The 9767-nt window shown below is 36.8% G+C and overlaps 1 protein-coding gene and 1 long non-coding RNA gene across 3 annotated transcripts in view; one reads left to right on the top strand and one right to left on the bottom strand.

Annotated features, from left to right (window-relative positions):
- The window catches only part of LOC137403807 (uncharacterized), a 214628-nt gene that overhangs the window by 146614 nt on the left and 58247 nt on the right, over positions 1-9767 (top strand). The window lies entirely within an intron of this gene.
- The window catches only part of LOC137404663 (DNA fragmentation factor subunit beta-like), a 65933-nt gene that overhangs the window by 43784 nt on the left and 12382 nt on the right, over positions 1-9767 (bottom strand). The window lies entirely within an intron of this gene.

Raw genomic sequence — 9767 nt, 5'->3', positions numbered from 1 at the left:
AACCCTCAATTGCAAAACCAGAGTAGTCTATACTTGAAAAACCTTCAAAAGTGTGTAAGACCTACAAATGAATTTCTTACCTATGTAAAATATAGTGATCCGATACTGGTCACCTAAGGGTACATCTATGTAAAGTATGGTGCTCTGATACCGATCAGCTAGGGGTATATCTATGTAAAATATGGTGCTCTGATACCGGTCAGCTAGGGGTATATATATGTAAAATAAGGTACTCTGGTACCGGTCAGCTAGAGGTATATCTATGTAAAATATGGCGCTCTGATACCGATTAGCTAGGGTTATATCTATGTAAAATATGGTGCTCTGATACTAGTCAGCTAGAGGTATATCTATGTAAAATCTGGTGCTCTGATACTAGTCAGCTAGGAGTATATCTATGTAAATTATGGTGCTCTGATACTAGTCAGCTCGGGGTATATCTATGTAAAATATGGTGCTCTGATACTAGTCAGCTAGAGGTATATCTATGTGAAATATGGTGCTCTGATACTAGTCAGCTAGGGGTATATCTATGTAAAATATGGTGCTCTGATACTAGTCAGCTAGGGGTATATCTATGTGAAATCTGGTGCTCTGATACTAGTCAGCTAAGAGTATATCTATGTAAAATATGGTGCTCTGATACTAGTCAGCTAGGGGTATATCTATGTAAAATATGGTGCTCTGATACTAGTCAGCTAGGGGTATATCTATCTGAAATATGGTGCCCTGAGACTGGTCAGCTAGGGGTATATCTATGTAAAGTATGGTGCTTAGATACTAGTCAGCTAGGGGTATATCTATGTAAATAATGGTGCTCTGATACTGGTCAGCTATTGGTATATCTATGTTAAATATGGTGCTCTGATACTAGTCAGCTAGGGGTACATCTATGTAAACTATGGTACTCGGATACTAGTCAGCTAGGGGTATATCTATGTAAATAATGGTGCACTGATACTGGTCAGCTAGGGGTATATCTATGTAAAATATGGTGCTCTGATACTAGTCAGCTAGAGGTATATCCATGTGAAATATGCTACTCTGATACCGATTAGCTAGGGGTATATCTATGTAAAATATGGTGCTCTGATACCGATTAGCTAGGGGTATATCTATGTAAAATATGGTGCTCTGATACTAGTCAGCTAGAGGTATATCTATGTGAAATCTGGTGCTCTGATACCGATTAGCTAGGGGTATATCTATGTAAAATATGGTGCTCTGATACCGATTAGCTAGGGGTATATCTATGTAAAATATGGTGCTCTGATACCGATTAGCTAGGGGTATATCTATGTAAAATATGGTGCTCTGATACTAGTCAGCTAGAGGTATATCTATGTGAAATCTGGTGCTCTGATACTAGTCAGCTAGGAGTATATCTATGTAAATTATGGTGCTCTGATACTAGTCAGCTAGGGGTATATCTATGTGAAATCTGGTGCTCTGATACGAGTCAGCTAAGAGTATATCTATGTAAAATATGGTGCTCTGATACTAGTCAGCTAGGGGTATATCTATGTAAAATATGGTTCTCTTATACCGGTCAGCTAGGGGTATATCTATGTCAAATATGATGTTCTGATACCGGTCATCTAGGGGTAAATCTATGTAAAATATGGTGCTCTGATACCGATTAGCTAGGGGTATATCTATGTAAAGTATGGTACTCTGATACCGATTAGCTAGATGTATATCTATGTAAAATATGGTGCTCTGATACCATTAGCTAGGGGTATATCTATGTAAAATATGGTACTCTGATACCGGTCACCTAAGGGTACATCTATGTAAAGTATGGTGCTCTGATACCGATTAGCTAGATGTATATCTATGTAAAATATGGTGCTCTGATACCGATTAGCTAGGGGTATATCTATGTAAAATATGGTACTCTGATACCGGTCACCTAAGGGTACATCTATGTAAAATATGGTGCTCTGATACTGGTCAGCTAGGGGTATATCTATGTAAAATATGGTACTCTGATACTAGTCAGCTAGGGGTATATCTATGTAAATTATGGTGCTCTGATACTGGTCAGCTAGGGGTATATCTATGTAAATTATGTTGCTCTGATACTGGTCAGCTAGGGGTATATCTATGTAAAATACGGTGCTCTGATACTGGTCAGTTAGGGGTATATCTAGGTAAATTATGGTGCTCTGATACCGGTCAGCTAGGGGTATATCTATGTCAAATATGATGTTCTGATACCGGTCAGCTAAGGGTACATCTATGTAAAATATGGTGCTCTGATACTGGTCAACTAGGGGTAAATCTATGTAAAATATGGTGCTCTGATACCGATTAGCTAGGGTATATCTATGTAAAGTATGGTACTCTGATACCGATTAGCTAGGGGTATATCTATGTAAAATATGGTACTCTGATACCGGTCACCTAAGGGTACATCTATGTAAAGTATGGTGCTCTGATACCGATTAGCTAGGTGTATATCTATGTAAATTATGGCGCTCTGATACCGATTAGCTAGTGGTATATCTATGTAAAATATGATGTTCTCATACCGGTCAGCTAGGGGTATATGTATGTAAAATATGGTTCTCTGATACTGGTCAGCTAGGGGTATATCTATGTAAAATATGGTACTCTGATACTAGTCAGCTAGGGGTATATCTAGGTAAATTATGGTGCTCTGATACTGGTCAGCTAGGGGTATATCTATGTAAAATATGTTGCTCTGATACTGGTCAGCTAGGGGTATATCTATGTAAAATATGGTGCTCTGATACTGGTCAGCTAGGGGTATATCTATGTAAAATACGGTGCTCTGATACTAGTCAGCTAGAGGTATATCCATAGATATAGTAAACCCTAGATATGCGAATAATCAAAACAAGTGAGGCCTATAATTAGCATGACGCAACGTCATGGTGATGTGCAAAGCTAATCAGCTGATCTATTAACTCCTATTGACTTAGCCCTAAAACTGCTCAATTTTTTCATAGTTTGTGCATCTGAGACTGCATATTTTATTGAAAATATGTAAAACTTATATGCAGTAATATTTCAACTTACGAGTGCCCTAATGTACGAGAAACTTGAGGTACGAGCCAGCTTTTAAGCAAGTTTTAGCACTAAAATACGAGCCATGTTTGAGATACGAGCACATGAGACAGTTGCCAAGTATGTCGGAGGTGTTTTATGAGAACAGCATCACTCTGTATTCTCAGCTGCTCAGATTATACTTTTGTACCATGTTTTTTGTGCGCGATTTTCAGTGCAGAATTATGTGAATTAAAAGTACCGTGCGTAGACCGAAAGTTTGCCAGTAAAAGGATAGATAATGCAAAGAAAAAGCGAATGATAACAATTGATATTAAATGGAAAATTATTGAAAAATATGCAAAAGATGTATGCGTGATTGAGCTTGCTCAACAATATGACAGAAATACATCCACATTTATCAAACACAAGGATTATATTCAAGGCATTTAGTCTGCAAAAGGACTAACCATAGTTTCTAAACGATGCAGCGATCTTCACGACCACTGATGGAGAGACTGCTCAGGTTTTGGATAAAAGCCAAACAATTGGCCGGTGACTGCGTAACTAAAACGATGCTACGTAAAATGGCCGGCGCTATCTATCAAGACTATAAAAAATAGACATTCGGACAAGTTGCCTAGCGGTCGTGCATTAACCCTTGGTGACAATACCTGTGTTCGTCCTGATCGCAACACGTTGAAAGGGCGACAAAGGCAAATGTCCTTAGATAGGTTTCTCTTAAAACGGCCGGCTGGTCGTGAGAGCGAAACAAAAGAAAAATTAGCAAACCAGCGAGAAACTTAAAACTATGAACGCCGAAGAAACTTTAATTACGTTAAGTTAAAGATTAAAGTTTGCTTTTAGGTTTGCTTTTAAGTTTGTCTTTTACGACTTGGATAAAATCTAAATTTATCAAAGTCAACTGTTGTAATGAAGGATAACTTATCTCTCCCTCTCTGGCAAATGCTAGCGTTAGCCGCTATTTTATGTATTTAATTTTACATTTTAATAAATCACATTTCCTTGCATTATTTTTATTTGTTGTTTTTTGAAAGCATGTGGTAAGTTAGGACAATAACCAACATGTTCTTTCTGTTACAATATATTGTTTTGAGTGTTTTATATGCATTTTCAGAGTATGAAAACCTATCAATATGTATTTAATTGTTCTATATATAAATAAATTGCACCAACATGCGAGTAAATTGACATACGAGCTCAGTCTCTGAACGCATTAAGCTCGTAAGTCGAAGTATGACTGTAATGGCTTTGGATGAGAAAGGCAAGAATCTTACACACATGGTAATGAATAATACCAATGATTTAGAAGCTTCTATATTATTGATAATACAAAGAGTGACCAAATAAAAATTAAACTAATAACAAACTAATGAATCAAATGAGGTTTAGAAGCAGTTACGCTGGACCACTGTATTAAACACCCATTAGACATGACTGAAAATAACTAGACGAGATAGTTTTTGTCTAAGGTTGGTTGAACTAGATTCCTGCTTTGAAGCGGCATAGTGTTTTCTGATTTTAGTATAGCGATTTACTAGTTTTGAGTAGACTGTTGGCATGCACTGTACATGTAAAACCTTGATGGAGGTTATGTAATAAGACATATATGTTACTGTCTGTGATGTTACTTGTTTAAAAGCTCTATGTGTGATACCACAGCTCTCCATGTGTGAACGTAGGCACTTTTCTGCAGCAATTCATATTCGGCCTATCAATCTGGTCACCAATCCTCCTCTGTTTTTAACTGAGATTAGGGTTATGTCATCACTATTTCTACTTCCCACTACTTCGACATCGGTCAAGAACTTGATACGCTCATCACATTTGAGTTAGAAAAAAATCCTCATCACCGAACTCATCATCTCCACCTTCCTCAGCTTTTGTCTCTTTCTTTTTCTTTCTAGCCAAAGAATGTAGCAGGAGTTGGCCAGTTTTTTCAGCCCTGCTCACATCCAGATCAATACAGTTAACATTGGGACATGGTGTGATATCTGCTTTTATGAACAGTGCTCGAAGTGCAGATCTAAAGTACTGCACATCCGGATTATTGTTATAGCCACCCTTAGATCGTATTGTGGAAAACAGAATCTCAATGTGATCCTGGTTGATCTTAAAGGTTAGGAAGTAGTTGATGTAAGGGTAGTTGCTGAAAAGATATTGAGCAATGTCATGTACAGATTTGGCTGCTGACTCAAAACCAATGACGAAATGATGATGATTTTCCTATTATTTTCCACTAGCAGCTTTCAGCTTGGTGTCTTTAATCGGCATAGATAGCTTATGATATTGTTGAGAACTTCTTGTTTTGAGTTGAAGTTCTGTTTTGTTATGGGCAATTCAGGATATACCTGGGGTGTTGTGGTCTCTTCTGATGACATTTCACTAACAATTTGGTCTTATTGTTATGTTTATGACTTAAAAACTAGCATGCCAAGCGTGCTTCCACTACTAAACTTATTGCTCAATTGAAGGCTTTGATGCTGTGATGCACATCACTACGACGTAACGTCGTGAAAACAACAGCCAATTATAGGCCTCACTTTTGCTCCATTGTATTGATAGCTATTCGCCAATCTAGGGTTTACTATATCTATGGGTATATCTATGTAAAATATGGTGCTCTGATACTGGTCAGCTAGGGGTATATCTACGTAAAATATGGTGCTCTGATACTGGTCAGCTAGGGGTATATCTATGTAAAATCTAGTGCTCGTATACTAGTCTGCTAGGGGTATGTCTATGTAAAATATGGTACTCTGATACTGGTCAGCTAGGGGTACATCTATGTAAAATATGGTGCTCTGATACTAGTCAGCTATGGGTGTATGTTTGTAAACTTTTGTGTAATCTTTACAAGTTTACATAAAACAAGATTGGCCAACTATTTTTCTTTCCAAGATTTTCTGACAGGATTGTTGGACATGTTTATTCACCAATTGATTCGTGACAACTGGGCATTTGTTGACTGTATCAGCTAGTGCCAGTAGGTGTAAGTTGTGTGCCGGTGACAGTTGTTATAGAAACAAGTTTTGTATTATCTGTTAGCGAGAAATGGTATTGCTGTCAGCCATCAAATAATGTCAGTTGAGGTCTGCAGGCAGATGGTAACAGGTGGCTAATGTTTGCCCTCATCTATTGATGAGTCCAAACATGTCTGTTCGGATCTGTCTGTTACGCGGGCAGTTCACAGTTGTCTGATCATGCAGTTTACTTGTGTTTATCTTCCATCTTATTTTTTATTAATTATGATAATACGTTACTTCTTTATTATTTTTGTCTTTCTGTAGTGACGAGTACTACATATCAGCCTTCTATGATGCACCGACAGAGGACATACAAAGACTTCAGCAGACTGAGTCTATGGAGACAGATGAAGCAGGTGAAAGATTAGCTGATGGTAAAGAAAAGGGGACTGAAGGAGACCAGGTATTGTGGTTTGCAGCATTGGGAGTTGCTTACTCTTAAAAACTGTTCTTATGAAGTAGGCAACTGAAAGTTAAAATTCTATTATTTCAGTGTAGTTACAAGCTTTTAAAAGTAGGCAAGTAGCAAAGATAATATGCAGTTTGCTCTTGTTGCCAAGAGATGACCTTACACAAGATTTCAGTAGATTTTATCATAAAGTATCTGTATTTCTCTATCATTTGCGATTGGTTTTGATGTTTGAAGTGATCTAACTGCAAAAATGTTTCAAGATTAACATTGAAAAAATGTGATCTCTGTGAATACAAATTGTTCTATTAGCAAGACTTTTTTAGTGACTTATTGACCTTAGGTCACTAAGTCACTAAGAAGTTTAAAAGTGTTCTTGAGCTAATCTTGTAAAGATTCTATTTGTATCGCTGACAACAACCAGCTCGTTGCTAGGAGACTTTCATATCAATATGTTGTGTTTCCATTCATACCTTAGCAACAATGATGACGGTGTATTGTTATATGTATTCAAATAGAGGTCACCACCTGTAGATCGAATCCTCTGAAGTCACTTGGTGACAGTAACATATACAGTAAAGCTTTACAGTGTACTGATTTGTTAATTTATTCATGTCGATCCAAAACAATGCCTACAACTTAGGTGCTACATAAAAGCAAAGTTAGAGTTACTTTCTTTTTACATGAATTTATACAAGAGTAGACAACTATAGATTGGCATGTAGTAATACTAATCGCTTAGTGATGTTGGTGCTAATATAACTTCTGATTTGTTCCAGCAGATCTGATGCTTGAGAAATTAAACTGTGTTTCTCACGGACATATCCTTGCTTTTTTGTAGACCTAATGCACCAGGACCTGGAGCATATGCTCCGGAAGGTTCTGGACAACAAGCCTGCTTTAGACACCCAGCCAAATTATTTGGGACAAGGCATAGACAAAGACGCAGTGATAATGTGCCTGCACCAAACAAGTAAGGATAACTCTTAATACTAGTGAGAAAGTTAATAGATTTTGTTGAAATATACTGGTGTGTATACTTAGCATGAACACAAACATTGTCAACTGTTGTGTTAAAACATACCGACATTGCTTGCCTTAGTTTATAAAAGAAGCAAAGCACAGAGATGTGCTGTGAAAAAGTATAAATGGGTCCCATGAAAGGTAGACAACCCCTAGTTTGGTTGTAGAATTTGACACCAGGTTTTATGAGTGAAGGCATTTATACAAATAGGATAGTTTGGAGGTACTAAAAAACATTTCAATTTAAAAAAGTGTTCTGTCATTACATAAGAAACATGCTTCAAAATCAAAATCAAAATCAGAATTCAAAATCAAAATCAGAAAATCAAAATCAGTTCGAAAAAAATGCCCTCTTCTGAATAAAAGGTAGCAAAACAGGCTAATTGCATCAATCTTTGAGGATGATTACTACTCAAAACTTGGGTATATCTTAGTTATACCCTTCCCACAATGCTAAGCAAAACCTATCAGTCAGGTAAGCCACAGGCCACTTGCTACTTTGTGGTTGGCAGGAAGAAAGTTGGTAGCTTTCATGAAAACCTGAAAAAGGTAAGACAACTTTTTAATCACAAAATAAACCAGTCCATGTGTACAGTTGGCTTGTTTTAATATATATATAAATATTCAAATATATAGTACTTTATTGGCAATAATTTCATTTCACAAATAGAAATGTTTTTCAAATTAGGCCATACAACAATAGTAAAACCAAAAAAAGGGAAAAAAGCAACAGTTAGCCATTAAAATTGAATAAATAGTCTGACAAATAGTGTTTAAAATGCCTTTTTGTTTGTGTTTCAAATGAATTTTTGTTGCCTAAGATGCGGACTAGAGATAAAAATAAGTTTTAAAAAATTTTAATAGCAGATATCCTGTTACATAACATTTGAATCTCTTTAAGCATCTTGTTTAATCTCAAGTTATAATTAACTATTTAACCTACAAATATAAAATATGACGCCATATTATATATTTTGCATTATTGTTTGCATGATCATTGAAAATAGAATTCATCAGTAATTTAATAACCTATCGATAAGTGCATGAACCGAAGCAACAGAAACTTTCTGACTCGGTGAGATAACAACTCTAAGGTAATTCCTGAACGAATCTTCGATGTGTTATGTAAGTTTCCGGTTTCGATTGATCATAGGCACCAGGACCAGGAGAGTATGACATGACAAAGCCAAGTACTTACAACGATGAATCTCCTGAATACAGCATGGTGAGCAGAAACCCCATGCCACGAGATAGTACTCAGAAACCAGGACCCAGAGCCCACACTCCCTGTGTAAGCAGCTATGAAGTGTCTTATTTTAGTTAGTAGTTGTCTTACCTTACTAGGAAACAGTCGTTAGAAGTGACTATTGTATGTACAGACAACCCTCGTTTATTCGGGCTAATACAGACTAGGCCATGTGTTGGTATTGAGAAATTTTCAACATTGAAAATTGATTATTGATGGGAAAATAATGGTGCAAATTCTTCTCAAATCACGTGTAAACAAATCAAGGTGGGTGAAAATAGAACTGAAAACTCATGCGCATGCGTCACTCACGTCGTGTGTCACGACAGCCATCTTTTGGTCAGAGTTGTCATTCTTCGGACAGACATGAACACGGCCTGAGAAATGAAACTTGAAGAAGCTGGGTTGGCTGTACTAACCTTTGGCTTCCAATACTCTTTGAAAGTTTATTGCATTAAATTTTTTGCAGACGACTTACTATATCTGGTCATATAGCTTATATCACATGATCCTTTTTGAACGCTCATATCCCATAACATCTTTGCTTTTTCAGACTCTAAAACGGTTTCTGTCCGGTCGTCATGCCACTCCTTAGATGTTTTGAATTCACTTTAGAATTTAGGTAGATCCAATGCTATCAACATCTATTAATACTCTGTTATACACTATGCTATACACAATGCCGAGTCTGTCTCCTTTTCAATATGTTTCCTTCTCTATCTTCTTCTCCTTTTGTACCTTCATATACCCATTATTTATTCATGCATATGTTAGTGTTGGCCTTCAGTGTCTGCTACTAGTTGAGGATATTACTATGTAATGCTTTTGCTGTACTGTCTTTAGTATTTCTTCTCCTTTCTCCATTCTCTTTGCAGTCTTTCTTGTTCCTTTCTTTCTCCATTGACTTCAGTCACCTGTTGTAGCCTTTCTCGACGTTTTTTCACATCATCTGCAAGTGATTATTATTATGTTTTATTTTAGTATTGTAGCATACGACTAAAATCAAACCAGCTGCTCCACTTTATTCCTT

Source organism: Watersipora subatra, chromosome 9 (genome assembly GCF_963576615.1).
Source record: "Watersipora subatra chromosome 9, tzWatSuba1.1, whole genome shotgun sequence".
In the NCBI taxonomy this organism is placed as follows: Eukaryota; Metazoa; Bryozoa; class Gymnolaemata; order Cheilostomatida; family Watersiporidae; genus Watersipora; species Watersipora subatra.
The sequence above is the reverse complement of the archived record's forward strand: the minus strand, read 5'-3'. Positions and strand labels throughout refer to the sequence as shown.